The following is a 23,574-nucleotide window of genomic DNA, read 5'->3' on the forward strand; positions in this document are numbered from 1 at the left end:
ATTCAAAGGGATAGGAGAATTTTCTGGTGAATGCAGTTTCCATGTAAATCCAGACGTTGCACCCACAGTCAGCCCACCTCGTCGGATTCTCATTGCTCTGCGAGCCCGACTCAAAGACGAGCTCGACAACATGGAAAGGAATCAAATCATATGCAAGGTCACAGATCCTACGGACTGGGTGAATGCACTTGTTGTCGTGGAAAAACCCAAGACAGGCAGACTCAGAGTATGTCTGGACCCCAGACCCCTCAACAAGGCTATACAAAGACCCCATTACCCTCTACCCACCTTAGAGGATGTCACCACAAAACTTGCTGGGGCCAAGTATTTCAGTGTTTTGGACGCCAGATCAGGCTACTGGGCCATTAAGCTAAGCCACGAATCATCTCTGTTAACCACATTTAATACTGTGTTTGGCAGGTACCGCTTCCTCAGGTTGCCATTCGGCATAATCTCAGCTCAGGATGAGTTCCAGCGACGCATGGACGAGACCTACGAGGGCCTGAGGGGCGTGGCAGCCATTGTGGACGACGTACTGGTCTTCGGAGAAACCAAACAGGAGCATGACGACAACCTGAGGGCCATGCTGCAGCGCAGCAGGGAGAGAGGTGTAAAACTGAACCCTGACAAGTGCACCATCTGCGTCAAAGAGGTCAGTTACTTCGGTCACACATTGTCACAAGAAGGACTAAAACCAGATCCACAAAAAGTAAAAGCAGTCCAAGACATGGCGCCCCCACAGAACAGGGCAGAACTGGAAACAGTGCTGGGGATGGTTAATTATCTAGCAAGATTTGCCCCACACCTGTCAGAGATAAATGCTCCGCTCTGCCAGCTGTTAAAGCAGGACAGTGAGTTTGTATGGGACAAGAACCATGACAGAGCCTTTCAACGAATGAAGGAGCTGATCACTAAAGAACCAGGCCCAGTTCTCTCCTTCTTCGACCCCAAGAAAGCGCTACGACTCCAGGTCGATGCATCCAAAAGTGGCCTCGGTGCTGTGATGCTGCAGGACGGCAAGCCAGTCGCCTACGCATCCAAGTCACTTAACAGCACTGAGCAGAACTATGCCCAAATAGAAAAAGAGCTGTATGCTGTTCTCTTTGGTTGCAAGCGGTTCCACGAGTACATGTACGGTCGACATGTGACCATTGAGTCGGACCACAAGCCACTTGAGTCCATACTCAAAAAAACACTAGCATTAGCACCACCACAGCTACAGAGGATGATACTACAGCTGCAAAAGTACGACATCAGCATCATCCACAAGCCAGGGAAAGACATCCCGGTAGCCGACACGCTCTCCCGGAAATCCATAGAGTTCCATGTCGAATCACTATGTGACGGGATGGATGCGCAGATCCACTCAATCCTCAGCAACATGCCTGTCAGTGATCAGAGACTCTCAGAGATAAGAAACGAAACAGCCCAGGATCCTCAGCTCAACAGCCCGAGAAGGACCACATTGAGTGGATGGCCAGACAAACGGTCTCAATGTCCGCCTGACATTCAGGAGTTTTGGAACCACAGGGATGAGATCTCACTGATAGACGGGATTGTTGGAGGTTCCATTGTCTTAGGGCAGAAATACCGGGGTAACTCGCATATCTCACGGAGGAATAAACCATACACACGTTGTTTAGAGTTTTACATCAGAGGGACACACCTTCCTCTGCGTCAGCATTTATTGCACACACACTTCCGTATTTATACCTTTCAGGTTAAGAGCACATACATATATGACAGGGCAACACCCCCACTTGCTCTTAACACTATACATTACACATTTACATGATATACATATTTACATGATATTCACATATCAACATTTTATGTTCCAAACAAAATATGCGTAAATTCATCTATTTTCACTTTACTTACAGCCTTAGTCATGATGTCTGCTACCATGTCTTCTGTTGCACAATATTTAACTTGTACTTCCTTCTCAGTTATAGCAGACCTAATAAAGTGATACTTGATATCGATGTGTTTACATCTTTGACGGTTTATAGGATTTTTGGACAATGCAATTGCACCTTGATTGTCTGCAAGAATGGTAACTGGTGAATATTGCCTTTTAATGTCCATGCCATTAAGTAGCTGTGAGAGGTATAAGCTTTCTTGTACTGTGGCGGCCATCGCCATGTACTCTGCCTCGCACGTTGACAAAGCTACTGTAGTTTGCTTCCTGGTTTTCCAGCAGATCACTGGCCCATTTTTGGATAGTACAAAACAATAACCCGTTGTACTTCTCCTGTCACTCAAGTCTGTGGCCCAATCTGCATCGCTGTATGCTATAAGATTTAGGTTTCCTTCTATCCTTTTATAGCACAGCTCTTTGTTTAGTGTCCCCTTAAGGTAACGTAATACATGTTTTGCTGCTGTCCAATGATGCTCTTTTGGCTCAGACAGGAATTGTGACAGTTTGCTCACTATCCAACTCAAATCTGGTCTTGTACATGTCATTAAGTAAATTAAACTGCCCACTAATTCTCTATATTTTCCTGAATCAACTGATTCACCATGTGCACCAAAATCATTTTTGAGTTCACAAGGAGTAGAACGTGGCTTACAGTCAGACATTTTGAACTTTTCCAGGATTTTTGTGATGTACCGTGTCTGATTTAGTCTTATCTCATGGTTCTCTTGTATACAGTCAATACCCAAGAAATGTTTGAGCTCACCAAGATCCTTCATTTTAAATTTCTCATCCAACATTTGTTTCACGTTTCTGATAGTGTCTTCATCGTTGGCAGCTATGATTACATCATCAACCCAGATGATAAGAATCACTGTCTCACTCGCTGTCTGTCTGGAATATACACAATGGTCTACAGGATTTTGTTTGTAACCTTTTTCACATAAATGGTCATGTAACATCTTATTCCAGTTCCTGCCAGATTGTTTCAAACTGTATAGTGATTTGTTTAGTTTACAGACCAGTTTTTCACCTGTGTCTGATTTTACTTCGAAACCTTCTGGTTGCTGCATATACACCTCACAATCGATTGGGGCGTGCAAATAAGCAGTCTTCACGTCCATTTGATGGAGTTTAAAGTTGTGCTGTACTGCTAATTGCATCAGCGTACGCACTGACGTCATATCTGCAGTCGGCGAAAAGGTTTCTTTGTAATCAATGCCTTGAACTTGGCTATAGCCTTTAGCAACATATCTTGCTTTAAATGTTTTAGTCTGATTTGGGTTCTCTTTTATCACATACACCCATCTCCCCCCCACTGCATTTTTACCTTCTGGCAGCGTGGTTAGAGTAAACGTATTATTGTCTTTCAAGGATCTCATTTCATCTTCCATAGCATCTGACCAACACTTAGAGTTCGATGACTGCATAGCTTCTTCAAAAGTCTTTGGTATGTCGTACATCACCCTGTAACAGTAATCTACAGTCAGTGATGTTTGGTCGTCTTCTGCAGTTTGGACATAGTCTTTCAGGTAATCTGGCCTTCTCCTGTTTCGTTTGGGATATCGTTCAGACTCTGTTCTATCACTCTGTTTGTCTGAGTTTTGTGCATCATTTATGCCATTGTCCTGAATATCACTTTCAGGTTCCAGGATCATACTTTCCTCTGATCTCTGGTCATTCCCTGTTTTGTCCTTTCTAGCGGGGTACTTCAAGATGTCCCCTGGAGTCAAATCATCATCTCCATTGTCATCAACCTGAGTGGTCTGGGTTTGGTGCTCAACCACACTTTTAGTGAGGAACTTGACCAACCTATGTCTAAGAACTCGTCCTGTTTTAGGGTAGTAGATTAGATACGACGGACTGTTTTTATCGTAACCCACAAAAACTCCTTCGTCACATCTCGCGTCTAACTTTTTTTTGTTGTGCCCGTAACCGTAGCAAACTGATCCAAAAATCCCCATCCTCGACATGTCTGGCTTCTTTCCTGTCAGCATGTAATAAGGGGTTTGCTTTGTGCGTCTGTTGTAACACCTATTACAAATTACTGCGGCAGTCATAACAGCATAAGTCCATAATCTTTTTGGCAGGTTACTTTCGATCAACATACACCGTGCCATTTCAAAAAGTGTTCGCCATTGTCTCTCGGCAGTCCCATTCTGATGAGGTGAATACGGCGCTGATGTCTCATGCCTTATCGTGTTTTTATTTAACAATGTCTGAAACTCTTTAGATGTAAATTCAGTTCCATTGTCTGATCTGATTCTCTTTACTTGCCCATAGGGGGCGACGTCTGCCAAAAACTTTTCAGTTGCTTTTACGGTGTCACTTTTAGCCTTTAGAAAGTACACAAACATTGTGCCTGAGTAATCATCAGTAAATGCTAACGTGTACCTGAACCCGTCTTTAGCTTCTGGTTCTATCGGTCCAGCTAAGTCAGTGTGCACTAGCTCTAATGCTTCTTCTGCTCTTTCATCAGGCTCTCTATTCCTGGTTTGGATAAATTTCCCTTTTGTACACACTTCACAGTCTTGGTAATGTTTAGCTTTACCTTTTATTTTCATACCCTCGGTAATGTCCTCTAGTTTAACCAAGTCTTCATAGTTGCAATGGCCGAGGATTTTGTGCCAAGTTTCTACATCATGACAGCCATTACATTCGTCGTTGTCAACATAATGATCAGATGTAACACTGTTCAAATAGTATAGGCGTTCATATTCACTTATCTTAAACCTTGTCCCGTTCTTATGGATAAGCTGGTTGCAGCCCTTCTTGAAGGTTACTGAGGCTCCTTTGGCCGTCGCCGCCTGAACCGAGAAGATATCTTGCGGGTAAGAGGGAATGTAAAGTGCTCCCTCCAGTGTCGCCTTCACCTTTCGTCCCTCGCTGTCTTGTAGATAGACCTCCACATCTCCCCTCTTCAGTGCGACCCCACTCGTCCTGGTCCCGTCAGCTAACTCCATGAAGTGTCTTCCAGGTGTGAATGTCTCATCAAAACTCTTAAATCTCTGAATGTCCGTAATAATGTGAGAAGTGGCCCCTGTATCAACCATTAGGCCTCTCTGTTTCAGCCCTTGATTTCCACAGTCTTTAGCTTTGAACGCGAAACTATGATCTTCTGCATCGGTTACGTGTTTAGCAGTAATCTTCTTTCGTCGGCGACAGTCGCTGTCCTTATGCGTTGAGCTTTTACAGTAACCGCACCACTGCTTCACTTTTTGTTCTTTCCTTTCGGTCTTTGTGTAACACTCACGTGCTATATGACCCTCTTTTCCACAATTGTAACATATGATTTCTGCATTGTCTCTCTCTTTCTTCCAGTTATTTGCCTTCATCACATTGTCTTCAGAACATGTGGCCTTTTCGGTGCTCTCGTAGCTTCTTAATTTAGCTTTGAATTCACTAAATGTCATTGCTTTGTCACTGTGGGTTACATGTATGGCAAACGGCTTGAAAGATTCAGGCAACCCTTTTAGCACCATTGCAATAAGCAGTCCATCACTTAATGTCTCTTCTGCATTCCTCAGAGCTGTAATGGCAGTCTCAGCCCTTATCATATAGTCTGTGACACTCTCACTGGGCGTTTTCTGTAGCGATGTTAGCTCCGTGTACAGGCTAATCACGCGTGGTGTCCCCTTACCGGCGTAGTGCTCTCTCAGAATTTCCAACGCTTTCCGTCCGTCATCCTTGGCATCTCTCATCACGAGTGAAAGACTTCTATCATCCAATACTTGGATTAGCTCTGCATAAGCTACTTCATTCTTTTCATCCAAGTCCTTGTCTTCTTCCTCCGACTCGCCGGGCTCGTTCAGAATGGCAGCCTTTAGCCCAAGTAGCCGCAGGTATCCCAGGAACTTTGTTTCCCACAATTCGTAGTTTCTCTCGTCTCCGTCGAAGCAAAGACGGTTCCACCGGCTTCCCACATCCCTTCTGGGCCCATAACCTGTTGGAGGTTCCATTGTCTTAGGGCAGAAATACCGGGGTAACTCGCATATCTCACGGAGGAATAAACCATACACACGTTGTTTAGAGTTTTACATCAGAGGGACACACCTTCCTCTGCGTCAGCATTTATTGCACACACACTTCCGTATTTATACCTTTCAGGTTAAGAGCACATACATATATGACAGGGCAACAGGGATCATGTTTAAAGGAGAGAAAATGATCATCCCAAAAAGGCTCAGAAAGGACATGATAGGGCGGATTCATTCCAGCCATATGGGCATAGAAAAGAGTAAAAACAGAGCCAGAGACCTTCTGTTTTGGCCAGGCATGGGAAAGCAGATTGAGGAAGCAGTCGGAGCCTGCAGCACATGCCAGGAGAGACGAGCTGCTAACCCCAAGGAACCCCTGTTGTCACATGCAATACCAGAACGACCGTGGCAGGTCATAGCCACCGATCTGTTCACTTGGAACTCGGAAGACTACATCATCATGGTAGATTACTACAGTAGATTCTTCGAGTTGGAAAGACTGCGCAGCTGCACTGCAGAAGCAGTGATCCACAAACTAAAGTCAGCCATGGCTAGGCATGGTATTCCAGAGTCGGTGATTAGTGATAATGGTCCGTGCTATGCTTCAAATAAGTTTCAACAGTTTGCAAAGTCATGGAGTTTCACCCACACCACTACTAGTCCCCATTACCCACAGAGCAACGGCCTAGCCGAGAAAACAGTCCAGACAGCAAAGAAACTTCTGGACAAGGCCAAAGCGGAACATAAGGATCCCTACTTGAGCCTATTAGAATACCGGAACACCCCTGTGGACAACTTAAAGTCGCCTGCACAACTACTCATGAGCCGGAGACTTCGCTCCATCCTCCCTGCAACACCAAAACAGCTGGAACCCCAAGTAGTTTGCCAGCAAACAGTGCGTGAGAGGAGAGAGGTCTGCCAGCAGCGCCAGCAGACTTATTTCAACAGAGCCGCCCGACCTCTGCCTCAACTATATCCTGGCACACCGGTCCGGTTCCGGCAACAAGACGGTTCCTGGAAACCAGCTGTGGTCACAAGTTGTGCCGACACATCCAGAAGCTACAACATAACCACAGATACAGGACAAGTTTATCGCCGTAACCGCCGACACCTCCGCAGAAGCAGGAACAGCGTAGGAGGTGAGGAGTTCATTCAACCAACAGGCATCAGCGATGACAGCCCTGTGGTATCTCAGCCCCCGCCTGTGGAGCCCCCTGATAAAGACGTTACAACACCTGGATACACGACTCGTTATGGGCGTGTTACTAAACCAAGACAGGTCTTGGACCTGTAATATTGTAAAGGGTGCAGGCGGATCGCTGCCCTAAAAACAAAAAAAACAAAGAAAAAAAACAAAAACAAAAGCTGTTTACATGTTTGTTGTTCCAATGATGTCATTAAATGCATCTGTTTATTATGGTTGTGATGTAGCCAGTATTGAGTCGAATGCTATGTTATCAATGGATGTGCTCAGAATGTTATTCCTGTAATTTCAGTTGCCTTAGGAATTTTTCAAGCCTGAGTTGTGTTGTGTTTTTTTTTTTTTTAAGAAGGGAGATGTAACATGTTGACTCATGTGTGTATCAGCCACTAGATGGCACTGTGTTGCTGCAATGTGTGTAATTCACTCGCGAGCAAGAAGCTCCAGAGGAAATGGAGAAGTAGAGGAAATAAAGTGGAATCGGAGCAGAGATTGGTGTGTGCGTGCAGTTAATAAGAAGCTCGGTATATAAACAAAAACAAAACATGTTCCTTGGATGAAAATCCAGAAAATGACTGAAGACTAGAACCCGTGGACATCACCACATGCTGTGTTTCCTCCTCTGACGTTCTCTGCCTTTACAGCAGCCATCTTCTGTTGCTACTCGCGTGTGGGTCTTTCTGTGTTGAGTTTGGTATTTAATGACTGAAAAATGTACTCTAATTACCTGAGATCAATTCTTTGCCTTGTCAAACTCTTGATTTGAGTTTTTCAATATGCTGTAGGTCATTTTGTCTAATCAGTCCTTCCTGCTCTCGAGTGTAACCAGAGGTTTGCACGTTGTTGTAAACCAGTATTCGATTTCTATTCATGATGGCATCTACTGATTTTAAACCATGAATAAAAATGTCTGTAATTCCTATACAGGGAATATTAAACCCCTTGAATTAAAGCTAAAAGTTTGCACTACAGACTGAGCTAAAATCCACTGTAGTAGATTTAAATCAAAAAACAAAACACTTTATTAATATCAGAGTGCTAATGTAAGTACCTGTCCATTTACCAACATATCAGGAAAATGCTGATGTAATCTTTTAAATTAAGATTAATTTTAATTATTAGAATTAACCTGAAATTGCATCTTTCTTTAAACATTAAAATGTTGCCTTCAGTGACAACTTTCTTACTCAAACATTAACTGCAGGATGTGTTGTGCGTGAGAATAGCACTCACTGCTGAACCCACATTTCACACTGAGATCTGAATTTGCATTAAAGCTGACCTGTCAAACCAAAAGGCTCACACATGCATACCTGTATTTTTCCTCCACCTGCCGTGTCACTGATTCACATGCTCCTGTTCGACTGACACACACACACACACACACAATGTGGTCATTGTGCAGCTCGCTTGCCTGGCTGCTTTAAGAAGAGCACTGATCCAATTCCAGTCATGTCAGCCTGCGTGGCAGCTGAATGCTCAGCCTTGTTGGAGAGAGCTGCAGGAGAAGGATAATGAAGAGCAGTTTGATCTGTTTGTGAGGACGTGTGTGTGAATATGAGAGCTTTGGTGTTTTCAAGTGAGTAACGACACACCAGGAGAGCATGGAGGCTGCATAACCTCACTGTCACCCCCACAGAGTGCCAGTCATGTGTAATACAGTGCATTGGTTGTTCATGATTAAATAGCATCTCTGGGTGGATGTGTTTGTAACTTGCATGTAATTACAGGTTTGTGTGTGCGTTTTTTTTTTTGTTTGTTTGTTTTTTTGCTCTTATTTTTGTATCTCTGAGAGAACATGCATTCTCAGCCAACAGTCTTCACTGGGAAAAAACTAATTTCTCCACAAACCTGCTCCTCTGATCTGTTTGTTCAGAATGGTTTGTGGTGATAAGTCATTAGAAGGGGAGGGGGGATGCTTAATTGTCTTGTCAGTGATTCCCCTCAGTGTCCTTTGTGTCCTCCCTTCATCATCATCCATTAACACCTGGTTATCGCTGCAGTAGCTGTGAGCCTCATCCTCTGGGGTGGCTGTAGCTCAGGCGGTAGAGCAGGTCATCTACTGATTGGAAGCCTGGTGGTTCGATTCCTAGCTTCACTTAGTCTGCATGCCAAATATCCTTGGGCAAGATACTAACCCCGATGCATCCATCGGAGTGTGTGTGAATGTTACTTAGAAAGCACCTAGAAAAATGTGCTGTGAATGAATGCACAAGTTGTGTAAAGCGCTTTGCGTGCTCAGAAGAGTAGAAAAGCGCTAAATAAGAACCAGTCCATTTACCGTCTCACAAAACAGTCCACATGAGAATTTATACAGTGTTAAAAAATGTTCATTTATAGACACACTGCCAGAAAATAACTCTCCCTACCTACACACACATGTCGGTGGTTCACTGTGTCCATGGCAGGTTACAAGCATTTGAAAGCATAGAATAAATGTAGTCTACTTTGATCCTGTGTGTGTGATCTTAGTACTGAACATGCTTTGAGTCCTCAGAATAGAAACGCACTACATAAGATGTGCTGCTCTCTTTACGTTGTCATCTTGGACCCGAGTGCCTTTTGAGGACATGAACCAAGCAGCATTATTACATATTATGGTTCGGTGTTTATAGGGAAACAAAGTGTCTCTAGAATAGGTAAAATCAGGCCTGTGTGGAAAAGACAGCTACTTGGCTTGCAGAGCCACACTCTCATTAGACTGCAAATGCATGACTTGCTCTGCAGCTGAACACAGCTTGCATTAAATACACCCCCTCCTTCCTCTACTAACACAAACACACATTTATACACATTCACACTCCACTGGGAGTCATGACAGAAATAACTCTGTCTCTGCAAGTTGTTCTCAGCCTCTGAGCCTCTTGCTCTCTTCCTGTGTGTGATGACCGTGATGATGTAATGTCCTTGCTGTCAATTCAGTAATTTGTTATTTGTTGTTGTTTGTTATTACAGAGCAGGAACTGCAGAGCTGGAGGACTACAAACTGCCTCCTTGACATGTATCCCTGCTCACATTCTTAACCCTTTAAGACCTACCATAGAACCAAGTCCGCCAGAGCTTATATTATATTTTTACATGCTGTAGTGCCATTTTTGGGAGCATTTCAAGTTCCTATACATCAATACAACCATTATAGCCCAAATTTTAATAATATGTATGCATTAAGTGTATAGTAATTACATAAATTGCAAAAAAGTGCAATAAACTACAAAAAAATTGAAAATCGTTTTTGTTTTTTTTAACATATATTTCTAGTTAGAGAAATTTAAGAGGCTTATCCCTCAAAACTGTAAATACAAAAAGTTGCACAAAATAGATTCCCACCACAGGAAATTTATTTTAAGTGTCTTCATAGTTTTATTTTTGAAATACACCAATTTTTATATACTGCAGGAAAAATGAAAATAAATATTATCGTGCAAATTTGCAAAAAAGCAGCATATGCATCAAAATAAACTATTTCCAGCAGTGCAATATGAGTCCTCAGCATCCCAGAAACGACACAGAAAGTCATAAAGTCAAAGATAACTTTTAAAAACACCAATATAGGCTCATGAGGCCCTGATGGTAAAAAACTACATTTCTGCGAAAATGACGTCACTTCCGGTTTCGGGCAGGTAATGGCGGACATGCGAAAGTTCGCTCTGACGTCTATTCCAACGTACGAAGTGTTATGAACAGCTGATCGGATCGGCAAAGCGTGTTTCTGGAATATTATGTTTTTGTTGCTGAAAGTGCTTTTTATGCAGTTTTTGCAAAGCTATATGTGGAAGGAAACCGTGACCTAGGACAAGCTGATGGCATAAGATGTAAGTACAACTCCTCCAGTTTCATATGTAAAAAAAATTACCGCACTAGCTTACGTGGTTGCAGTGCTACCAGAATTTAAAAATAGTTACGCAAAACAGAGCGTGCCCGCTCCAACCGGTTTTAAAGGGTTAAACGTTGGACAAAAACTTCCCTTTTTGTCCAACGTCTTGGATAAGGCTGTTTTATAATCAACTTCATTGTTTCTTAGAAGATTTCAGCATTGATGAGAAGTTTCAGTCAGGCTTTAAGCCCCACCATAGTACACTTAGGAGTTTTTAACTTTTTCTTCTTCCTCCTAACATTATTCCCACTCTGCAGGGTCTGCTTTTCTGCAAAGCCACCTCCATTCGGCTTCTTCACATTGTTTTTATTTTGGTCCATCCACCGCCTTTTTTAGTCTGCCCCTTGGTTGCCGGCATTGGGGACTGAGTCGCAGTGCTGTTCTTGCCACCAAGTTTTTGCCACTTCTGACCACGTGCCCACGGGAGCTTGGAGGTCAGCAGTCACGGTGTCCATGCAGAAGATGAAGAGAAGCAGGGACAGCGCGGAGCCTTGGTGCACGCCCACGGTGATGTTGAAAGGTGGTGATGTTCCCACTGGGCTTCTGACTGTGCTGGTCATGTTTCTGTACAAGAGCTTGATCCAATCGATGTAGGCCTCTGGTACCCCGTGTGATCGCAGAGAGTTCCAGATCAGGTCATGAGGGACTCTGTCGAAAGCCTTTTCCAGGTCAACGAAGGCCATATGGATCTTCTTGGTCTTCTCTCTGTGCTTCTCCAACAGCAGGCGGGCGGCATGGGTGGCATCTGTTGTGACGCATCCTTTGATGAAGCCACACTGGTTGGGCGTTATTGTGACGATTTCTCGCAGCCTGGCATTAATGATCCGCTCGAATATTTTCATGGTGTGGCACAGGAGTCGGATTGGGCGGTAATTGGAGCAGTCGGCCACATCGCCTTTGCTTTTCCAGATGGCCCTGTGGTGCTGGTTGACCAGGCTGCTGGGGTAGCCCCATCTCTGATGATGTTGTTGAATAGGTCGGTGAGGACTGAGGCACCCTGGCGGCCGTGTAGCTTCTAAACTTCGGCTGGGATGTCGTTTGGTCCAGTTGCTTTGCCATTTTTCATTTTCTTGGCGGCGGCTTCTACTTCCTTGGTGGTAGTTGGTGGGACGGGTCCTGGGATGGGGTTGGTGCTGTGGATTGGCTGGTGGGGGAACTCCACGTTGCAGATATCCGAAAAGTACTTGCTCCAGCGTTTGAGGATGGTGGGTGGGTCATGGAGGACCTGGTGGTTGGCATCCTTGATATGTTTGACCTGGCTGATGTCCTGCGTTGCTTGATGGCAATTTCTGGCGAGGCGGTAGACTTTGTTCGCTCCTCTGGGCATGTCCAGTCCTTCATAGAGTTGGTCATAGTGTGATGCCTTTGCCGCTGCTCCTACCTTCTTCGTGGCCTATTGAAGGGCCCTGTAATGTTGATAGTTGCCATCGCTGCGAGACTGAAGCCACATCTTGAATGCTGTCTTTTTCCCCCTGATTGTTTGCTGTACGCTGTTGTTCCACCACCACACTTGCTTGTCGATGAAGTGCCTCCCCGGCTTCATCTTCCCAAGTGTCGCGTCGTGTATCTGACTGGCGATGTTATCCCAGATGGTGTCTACTGGTCCATTGGGGTCCATGCCGAAGTGCCCAAGTGCACCCACTAGCTGGCTTTTGGACTTGTGAAGGCGCCACCATTTAATCTTCTCTATTGAAGTGATCGGTGGTTGTCTTTGCTGGCCAAGGTTGAGTCGTAGGTCCATCATGAGTAGCCGATGCTGAGGGCCGAGGCCGTTGGTTGATGGGATGACCTTCACGTTGGTGACCAGGTTTAGGTGGGGTCTTCGGATTAACCAGTAGTCAATTTGGGTGTCCCTGCCGCCTCTAGAATACGTAATGAGATGCACTGGCCTCATTCTGAAGAAAGTGTTGGCCACGGCAAGATCCTGTGCCTCTGCGCAGTCCAGAAAGGGCACTGCCCTGTAGGACTCGTCTGTCCTGCATGGTGCTGTTCCCGAACCAGGTTAAGATGTTTCCCGTCAGGATGCTCTCTATGGTGCAGGAGTAAAAGTTCCTGAGCACCTTGGAGGGCAGTTGGAAGTCTCTCAAGCATCTGAGGTGGTAGAGATGCTGACGGGCCTTTTTCACCATGGTGTTGATGTGACAGGACCATGACAGGTCCTGCGTGATGTGAACTCCGAGGTATTTGAAGCTGTCCACTCTCTCCACTGGGCACTCGTTGATGACAGGGGTCTGGTAGTTCCTCTCCTGCTTAGTGCTGAAGTCCACTATCAGCTCCTTTGTCTTACTGACGTTTAGAAGGAGGTTGTTCCTCTGGCACCAGTTCTCCAGATTCCTAATCTCCTTCAGGTAGGCCGTCTCGTTGTTATCAGAGATCAGGCCCACCACGACGGTGTCGTCAGCAAACTTGATGATGGTGGTGGAGCTGGTAGTGGCCACACAGTCATATGTGTACAAAGAGTACAGCAGGGGGCTCAGAACACACCCCTGGGGGGCTCCAGTGCTGAGAGTGGTGGAGGCTGAGACATGTCCGCCCATCCTTACTGCCTGTGGTCTGCCAGTAAAATCACTGTGAAAAAGTATTAATTGTGTGATGTGCTGCTTGGGGTCAGACTGGGATGGATCACCCTTATGTATTAGGAGTTGGTGGGCATGCGTGTTGTTGTTGTTCCTGGGTTTTGTTTCCCTTTTTGAGACACAGGTAGGCGGGGCGGTGCTTGATGGTATTCCGGCACACCTGCAGCGCAGTGGGAGCATTTATGGAGCTGAGTGACAGACGTCTGGTGTCGGAGTATTGTCGCTTCCACAAGTGGTAACGTGCTTTTGCAAGGTTAATCTGTTGGTTCCACGCTACTGAGCTGCATGTTTTAAGATCCGTCTCCTGCCTGCTTTCCCTCTGCACCAGCCTGTCTCGCCGCCTGCTCGCCTGCCTGTTTCTTTGTGTGCTGGCCCTCTTTGGATCTGTGACAGAGACTTACCTCGCGCCGGCCTGTGACGACTGCCTTACCTGTATTTCGGTGTTTCAAGTAAGCTCTCCAACTCTCCCCGTCCGCCTCAGTTTTACTCTCGACGTTATCCCCTAATTCTGTTTTGTCCCTCGTCCTCAGGTAGCTCCGGTGCGCCATCTATCCTCCCGCATACCTCGGCTCCGTTTCATCCCCTCGGCTCTGTCTCCTCGCACATTTACCCGGCCACTGTATATAGCCCCTTCCCTTGTAAATATTCCCCTATCACTGTAAATAAATCTGCTTCACCGCGATCCTGTGCCCGTGTGTGTTTCTGCCACTAAATCCACCCGTTTAAATTCCCCTAACATTATGTTATGGTCTGGCCACGCCTAAACAGGCCATAACAGTGGTCATTCTCAACCACCCGAAGGACCATATCTCATTTTGACTTCAGGATCTCCAGGCCATACTCAGCACAGATGTTCCTGTATACTATGCCAGGCACATGGTTATGGCGTCCTGTGTACAGTGGTATAAAAAAGTGTTTGGCCCCTTCTTCTTGATTTCCTGTGTTTTGCATGGTTGTCATATTTAAATGTTTCAGATCTTTAAAAAAATGTAAATATTAGACAAAGATAACACAAGTAAACACAAAATGCAGTTTCTAAATGAAGGTGTTTATTATTAACGTGGAAAAAAAAACCCAATTCAAGCCTACATGGCCCTGTGTGAAAAAGTGATTGCCCACTAAAACTAATAAGTGTTTGGGCCAACCTTAGCAGCAACAACTGCAATAAAGTATTTGTGATGAATGGCAATGAGTCTTTTACGGTGTTATGGAGGAATTTTGGCCCACTAATCTTTGCAGAATTGCTGTAATTCAGCCACACTGAAGGGTTATCGAGCATGAAGCGCCTTTTGAGGGTCATGCCACAGCATCTCAATTGGATTTAAGGTCAGGACAGGGGTGGAAAGTAGCACCCACCACTGGCCAAATTCGGGTAAATTCATGAAGTGGCATGAAAATTTGAACAAGGCATAAGACACTGTGGTAGGTTTAAATTTGAACAGAAAAAAATTAAGCTCAATTCACACTCCTGACCTGTCGGGGACAGCAATTTGCCTGGGTTGCTGCTATTCTGCTTTAAATGTCATTGTACGAAATGAGCAGGTACTAAAATGTGAGGTCATCAGACTGCATACCACCGACTGGCTGGTCAGTAGAGTCACTCGATGAGTCATGAGACCATTTCATTAACGATGAAATAATAAATTAATTAAAGTAATTAAAGGTGCTATTTTTAAAACCGGAGCAACGGGGGAAATGGCTACAAAAAAAACAAAGCTGTTGTCCCAGAGACTGATGAAAAGCCACAGATTGAGCAGCAGGTATATTCTTGCCTCAATGTCCACCTTTTTTGTAGGGTTCATGTCACATATTAATTATGTCAGGGGACACTCGGATGCGTTGCTATGACGACAACCACACAGGTTAGGTAGTACTGGATTGTAATGGAAGACCAGTCGATCGGAGTCGAGTCATGGCGATCCAAGGTGAGTCGATACGAGTAGGTACCAATGGAAAAGTAGCTTTAGAAGAAGGAGGACATTCAAACAGTAACTTTGGTAATGTGACGTTACACTTCTGGACTTAAGCGGATGGCAGAAAAAAAAGAAAAAAAAAGACTTTTTAAGAGGTGTCAAGGGAAGAACCCAACGTTAAACGACGTGTTCCAACTGATGGTAGCACGCAACTTTAAGCAGCAAGACTAATAGCTTTATTGTACAAAAAATTTGAAATTAGAGTCCATCAAGGACCATGAATCATGTAAATGCCATAAGAAGGTGAAATGCATCATTCAAGGAATTGCAGTTCTGGAGAAAACAGTCTGCGTTGTGTTACATTGTGTTACAATTTATCATACATGTATAAGTACACATGTATGATAAACTTAAGGAACGGTTTGGAACGTCTTGGCCAAGTCTCTTTCAAATAATGGAGCCATGAACACAGACCGTAACCTGAGGCAAGTGAGGCCTGCAGTTTTTTGAATGTTGTTCTGGGGTCTATTGTGACCACTTGAATGAATCATTGTTGCGCTCTTGGGTTAATTTTCATTGGCTGGCCACTCCTGGGAAGGTTTACCACTGTTTCATGTTTTTGCTATTTGTGCATAATTGTTCTCACTGTGGTTCAATGGAGTTATGACCTTTTCCAGATTGAGGGATCTCAGGAACTTTGTTTCTCATGTGTTCCTGAATTTCCTTGGATCGAAGCATGATGTTGCCATGATCGGTCTCGGTGTCTCGGTGAATCCCGACTCACCGGTTTCCCTCCCACCACCGGCCGTCTCACCAGCTGTGTTTCGGGATGCAGTTTCCCATTTGCCGGATCCTTTCCACAGTGAGCTGGGTCACAGTGAGGCTTTCGGCGGCTCACTTCACTCCTTCCCCAATGACCCTTCTAAGCTTGACTGAGGCGTTCTTTATGTTTTGACCTATCGTGGCCTCCCCGTATGATGTTTTTAGCAGAGCTGAAAAAGACTTTTGCTCATCCTGTGTCCGAGGGCAGTGCGATGAAGTGGTTATTGAATCTTCACCAGGACCACCACAGTGTGGTAGATATTAAGACTTTGGCAGCTGTGACAGGCTGGCCAGAATATGCACTAAAGAGAGTGTTTCTACAGGCATTAAACAATAAAATGAACGATCAACTTCAGCTTCTCAAGATAAGCCTCTGTCATTTGAAGAATTTGTGTCCCTTGTGCTTCGCATAGACAATTGCATGAGAGAGAGGACAGAGAGAGGCGTCTCTGCCCCTGGCAGAGAGACGCTTCCTTGCTGCTCGCCTGGTGCAGCCAAAAGGCTCAGCCTGCTTTAGGGGTACTGTGGGCGGCTCTTCCTCCTCGAGTTTATTGCTATCTGTCGTGCTTTGTTATAAACAGATCTTCCTGCCCTTTTGTGGACTCTGGTTTTAAACAGAACCTCATTGAGTCCAAGTTAGCACAACACCAGGGTCTGTGTCTGTCTCCACATCAACCTCCTAATCCTAAAACATTTTTGCTATATTGTTACTCACAAGAACTTTTAGAGTTAACAACGCCTGGTAATTCTTGGGAGACCACAACCTTCTACACTTCCACCTCTCTGGATACTCCTAGAACCTGGACTTCATGTCTGCCACTGAGACTTGGCTGAACACCGGTGAGTCCAGTATTTTATCAGAACTTTTACCAGCGGGTAAAACTTTTACCTGCTCCTATTTTAAAACACCAAGGACATCATGGAGAGGAGGAGGTACGGCGGTTGTTTTTAAAAAGGATTTAAAGTTTAAACTGTGCTTTTTACAGCCTTCATCTTCAGGCTTTGAGCTGATGTGTTTTGAAGATAATCACTCCAACTCAGAGCTCTTTGCTGTTATTTATCCCCCCCTAAATACAATAAGAGCTTCATAAATGACTTTTCAGAATTTGTAGCTGGGATTATGCCCAACTATGATCACGTTCTTATTGTGGGAGATTTTTTTAACCCTTACTGACTCTTTTAATCTAGTCCAGTTGTACCTGGTCTCATACACTGACACGGAAACACAGTAGTCCTGGTCTTGTCACACAGTCTGCCTGTGTCTCTGCCTGTGAAATGCTCTCCATGGCCTCTCCAGAGGCTGAGTGTCTTCCCTCAGCTGACTCTGGATCCCTGGAGACTAAAGTGCGCAAGTCATTTGAAGGTTCCACCGAGTCAGCTCAGCTAGCAGCCCAGCAACCTTCAGCTCAGTTAGCTGCCCCTCAACCTTCAGCTCATTTAGCTGCCCCGTAACCTTCAGCTCAGTTAGCTGCCCCACAACCTTCAGCTCAGTTAGCTGCCCCGCAACCTTCAGCTCCTTTAGCTGCCCCACAACCTTCAGCTCAGTTAGCTGCCCCGCAACCTTCAGCTCATTTAGCTGCCCCGTAGCCTTCAGCTCAGTTAGCCGCTCAGCTGCCACTAGCTCAGTCTCCAGTGTCCCCGCTACCTGTAGCTAGTCTCCAGTGTCCCCGCTACCTGTAGCTCAGTCTCCAGTGTCCCCGCTACCTGTAGCTAGTCTCCAGTGTCCCCGCTACCTGTAGCTCAGTCTCCAGTGTCCCTGCTACCTGTCGCTCAGTTTTCAGTTCTGTCAGCCAGTCAGCCATCCATCATCTCAATGCAGGGAGAAAACCTCATTCCCACCCAGGGTGTTTTAGCTGTTTTAGGGGCAGTTATAAACTCCAGGGCCTCACCAGAGGCTAGGTCTCAGTCCCAAGCAGACTCTGGACCCCTGAAGGTTAAGCAGCGCCCTAGGAACTGCACCGTGCCAGCGCTGCCTGGGCAGAGCCACTGCCCTGTGCAGCTTCAGTTACCGGTGTCCCCGCCAGAGGTCCTCGCGCCTGCTGGCTCTGATCCGTCTCTGCTAGGGGTCTCCGTGCCTGCTAGTTCTGATCCGTCCCCGCCAGAGGTCTCCGAGCCTACTGGTCCTGTGTCTGTCTTCGTTGGAGGGTCCGAAGGGCCCATTCAGTAGCCTGCTTCCTTTGGGGGGTCCAAGGAGCCAATCCAGCCGTCACCGTCCCCTGCAGCTCCATCACCTACAGTTTTCTCGCCGTCGCCTGCTTCCAGTAACTGCTACAACTCCACTGCCAGCAGTATCACCACCTGCTCCATCGCCTGCGGCTTCCACACCGCTGCCAGCAGTGCCACCACCTGCTCCACCGCCTGCGGCGTCCACACCATTGCCAGCAGTGCCACCACCTGCTTCATTGCCTGCAGCTTCACACCATCATCTGCAGCTGCCACGCTGCCGTCTGGTACTGCCACGCTTCCGTCTGGTGCCCCAGCCGCCACGCTGCCGTCTGGTGCCCCAACCGCCAGGCTGCCGTCTGGTCCAGCATCGTCCTTGCCTGGTCCAGCCTCCATCTCACCTGGTCCAGCCTCCCCCTCGCCTGGTCCAGCCTCCACCTCACCTGGTCCAACCTACAGATCGCCTGGTCCAGCCTCTGCCGCTTCTACACCGCTGTCCAGCCTGAACCACCTCGCCTTTGCTGGCCACTTTCCAGGCCTCAAGCTGGACATCATCTCCGTCGAGGGCAGCCCCTGAACAAGGTCGTCGCTGCCGCTGCCTTCCGCGCAGCCAGCCTCCGGAACCGTTTCGCCTGCATTGCCGCCGCTGCCTTCCGTGCGGCCGGCCTCCGGACCTGCTCTGTCATCACCATTGCCTTCTGCGTGGTCGGCCCCCGAATCTGCTTGGTCTCTGTTGCCGGCCTCTGGGTCGACCCCCCAAACTGCTTCATGGACTTTTGTGCCGGCGACCTCCAGGTTTCCCTCCAGAAATGTCTTTGGACTTGGCCCCAATGTAAAGAGGGACAAGCTGCAGGTGTCTCTTCAAATCTTAAAGGACTGCTAGCGCCTCTATCAGGATACGGTCAAAGAGGCTAAAAGGGAATACTTGTCCAAGATCATTTCCTGCAACAGTCATCTTCCAATCAGGTTTTAAAAACCTCCATAGCACTGAGTCAGCACTCTTAAAGGTTTTTAATGACATCTTCCTTACCTGTGGTCCTGGTAATCATCAGGACACAACATTTTACTGTCTCATTTACACCCTCTTACCCCAGCTCACTCGCATTTATCTGCCGCTGAAACAGAAAGATCCTTTCTCTATTAAATGTAAATATGGCCTGTATTTGTATAGCGCTTTACTTAGTCCCTAAGGACCCCAAAGCGCTTTACACTACATTCAGTCATTCACCCATTCACACGCACACTGGTGATGGCAAGCTACATTGTAGCCACAGCTTCCCTGGGGCACAGTGACAGAGGAGAGGCTGCTGGATACTGGCGCCATCGGGCCCTCTGACCACCACCAGTAGGCAACTGGTGAAGTGTCTTGCCCAAGGACACAATGACCAAGACTGTCGGAACCGGGGCTCGAACCAGCAACCTTCCGATTACAAGACAAACTGTCAACTCTTCAGCCACGATCACCCTAAACCACATTAAACCACTTCCCGCATGTCTAAAAGACATAAAAACTTGGATGTCCCTAAACTTTTTTAAAATGTAATTCAAACAAAGGTCTCTCAGGGAACTGGGCCTTCTCTATCGCTGTTCCTAACTTCTGCAATAAGTGTACAGCACTTTGTTTTCAGCTGGGAGTTGTCTGGAAGTGCTGTATAAATAAATTGCTAGCTTGCTCTCACTGTTCACATAAACCCACTGATCATTTTGTTGTTAGTGGGCAAACTTACAAAATCAGCTGGGGTTTAAATAATCTTTTCCTTGACTTTATACTGACATGATTATAAACTAATTGCAGTTTTCCTACATTAGTTCCACTTACATGTGTTTGCTTTTGTAGTTTTTTTTTAATTTGTGTAGATTTTATTTATAGGATACAAACTTGTTAGAATCAGGTCAGTAATTAATCCATTTGACTCTGTGACAACTTTCTCTATTTTCCATTTGCAGCTTTACACTGCAGCAGTTTGTTCTGCTGCCTAAAGACACTGCATGCTCCACAAAGCTTCCTATCTACTGTTACCAGCCAGAAACCTTGTCTCCAGACACCGAACCTGAGGCTTTCACATTATCTGAAGCTGGTTTTCTGATTGAGCCTCATACCCTTCAATACCCCGTCTGTCTTGCCTCTGTGCATCCAGGGCAGGCCAGGCCTCTCGCCTGTCCTGCTTCCATTGTTCCAACACTATTGGAGAAAAGAACATAAACCAACACTGCTGTTCCCATTCAGATCCAGTATGACCGTGACCCGACACCATGTGAAGCAGCAGCTCAGCTTCTCTCAGACAGATCTTATTGCTGAAAGAAAAGAGAAGAAGAAGAAGAAGAAAAACAAACAGTGCTCAGGTGTAGCTTAGTTTCCAAGAGCAGGGCTGAAGGGGAGCCATAGAACACCATGCAAAGTAATGAAAGCGCTGCAGACCATCCAACATGTTTTTTTACTGAGGTTTTGTGAAACATTTGCAAACTCTATAAAACCTCATACCGCTAAATCACCAACCAGCCAATGCTTATGCCACATCATTCAGGTCTACGTCATTTTAGTAGATGACAGTTTGTTGGAAGTTTTCATCACTGAAGTTAAAAATATTTACTAAAATGTTTATTATAATAAAAGTAGTAAGGAAGTAGGTATTTTTTGCAGAAATGATCCAAGCCTGCAACCAACCAAAGCACATGGCCATGCGGTGTGCCTTTAAAAACATCTGTTAAAAATGAGTTGTTGCAATAGTGGTATCTTACTAAAATATCAGAGTTCTTTGGAACAACTCAAAATGTATTCCTTTCTAGATGATCAACTCTAAGTGGTACAAGTTTTTGTAAAATCAAAGTGTTTAAAAAACAGCCACAGCAAGTCAGCCATGAAGTGGAACATGAAGTTACAGTGTGGGCTCACTGAACGCTGAAGTGTGTAGTGCATAACAGTCACCAACACTCTGGTTTAATAACTGCAGAATTCAACATTTTTCTCTGGTTTAAATACCAGACATTTCAGGGAGGTTTCCATAAGACAAGTGAACAATAAGTCACATTAATCCAGACATGATGAAATTAAGTGACACAATGGACCGTAACTTGGCAATATTTCTTAAATAATAAAAGCAAGTGTGAACCAGAAATTTAATGTGTAGCATCCAAAGTGAAAGCAGAATGGGACCTAGAGTCTCTATTACCTTAGGCACAGATCTGTCACACTGTAAGCAAGAGACGCGGAAGAGGATTTGTACTTAAAAGCTATACTTATTTAGAAATGCACCCTGATATACCCACCTAGTATTTCAGTCTACAGAGAATAATCTGATGATTAACAGCATCCAAGGCAGAGGTCAGAGGTCATGAAAACAGAATATTCTCCTACATAACTACACCTTAATATGTCACTGGAGACCTTAATGGAAGCTCCTTTGGTAGAATGTGCTCAGACAAAGCGACTAAGTGATCAAGAATGCTTCAAGCCCTCAGTTTCCATGTGCTCCTTTACTGTTAATTACTATTATTGTTGTCAAAGGAGCTTGCAAAGAAAAGCGTCTGGACTTCTTTAAGTTGCTTGAAGAAGTCCAGACGCTTTTCTTTGCAAGCTCCTTTGACTACGATGACCTGGATGACTGAGAACCTTCACAGACATACTATTATTGTTGTTACTTTACTGTTATCATCTCTGCATTTTACAGTTTCAAATTATTCTCACTTCCTGTTTTGCCTTGTTTTGTTTTGTTTTTTTAGCAGTGATTTGTCTTCTATGTCTTGCATTTAGTTTTGCTTCCTTTGCATCATTTCCTTTGTTCTTTAACATCTACAGTGTGCTGTTTGATTTTCCCCACTATGGATATTCTGCAAACATCCTAATTAAAGGTTAGTTGTCAGTTTAGCCTGTTGGTTTCTAAGTAGTTCATTTTCATGCCTCTCATTCTAAACTTCATGAGAGATCACAAATGCATATGCCAAAAGCTGTTGCACAATATAATGTACCTATAAATAGTAAATTTACTGTCTATTGCAGGGGTCGGCAACCTGCGGCTCCGAAGCTGCATGCAGCTCTTTTATCCTTGGGAAAATAAATTCTAAGTATTTAATTGAAGTGTGTTTCATTTGTGTTAGTTCTTTTTTTAAATTGTAGTTCTAAATCGGAAGGTTGAATGATGCGGAGTGCTGATCTGAGGAAAAATCAATTGAGGAAGTGGATGAAGTCTACAAATTCAACTACATATGCAAGGTTTGTGGCTCAGGTGGGATTTTGGCCTATTCTTCCAAATAAGCAATCTTGATGTCATGGTCTGGGTGAGTCATCTGGACTTTACATGGTGTCCCTGTGTTTCCTTTCCTGGGTGGAGCGCTCATCAGTACACTTCCTATACTCACCTGTTGGAGATCCAGGCTAATCTACAGTCAGTATTTAAGACATGGACTCTACTCGCCGTCTCTCGTGCATGGACTCACTCTTCACCACCTGCCTGCCCTCCTGCTTTCGTAGCTCTGGATGTCCAGATCTTTCAGATTCCATCTGTTTCACCGTCCCCAATATATATATATATATCCATAGGTCTCTCATCCTATTCATGTAGCCCCTTCCGCCAGGGTTACTTGCGTAGTAGCATTCCAACAACGCCCTGTTTTCGTCTCTTGCCCACCCTCAGTACCCTGAACATACCCTGTACATTAACCGGACGAAGCTGCGAACTAGCTGACACTCTCAAAAACCGCCGCATCAACATCGCATGTATTTAAGAAACGAAATGGAAAGGCGTGAAGGCAAGGGACATTAGAGAAGGATTCAAGCTCTTCTACAACGTCAATCAGGCTCAGAACGGAGTGGGTATAGCGCTGAGCCAGAAGCTCCAGGACAGTGTGATTGAAGTGACCTGCATATCGGATTGTCTTATGTCACTCAAGAGCAACACTGGCTCCGTCATCATATGGATGGTCTCCTGCTATGCACCACAGACCAACGAGAAGGATGGCGAGAAGGAAGCATTTTGGCTCAACCTCAATGACCACGTAGTCATTTGGCCCCGAAGAACACCTGGTAATAGGCAGTGACCTAAATGGACACGTCGGTCAGGAGAGAGACAGATATGTGCAATTACATGGCGGCCAAGGATTCGGGACCCGAAACGACGACGGATGCCGTATCTG

The sequence above is a fragment of the Simochromis diagramma genome, unplaced genomic scaffold (assembly GCF_900408965.1).
Source record: "Simochromis diagramma unplaced genomic scaffold, fSimDia1.1 OVJJ01000044.1, whole genome shotgun sequence".
Lineage (NCBI taxonomy): Eukaryota > Metazoa > Chordata > Actinopteri > Cichliformes > Cichlidae > Simochromis > Simochromis diagramma.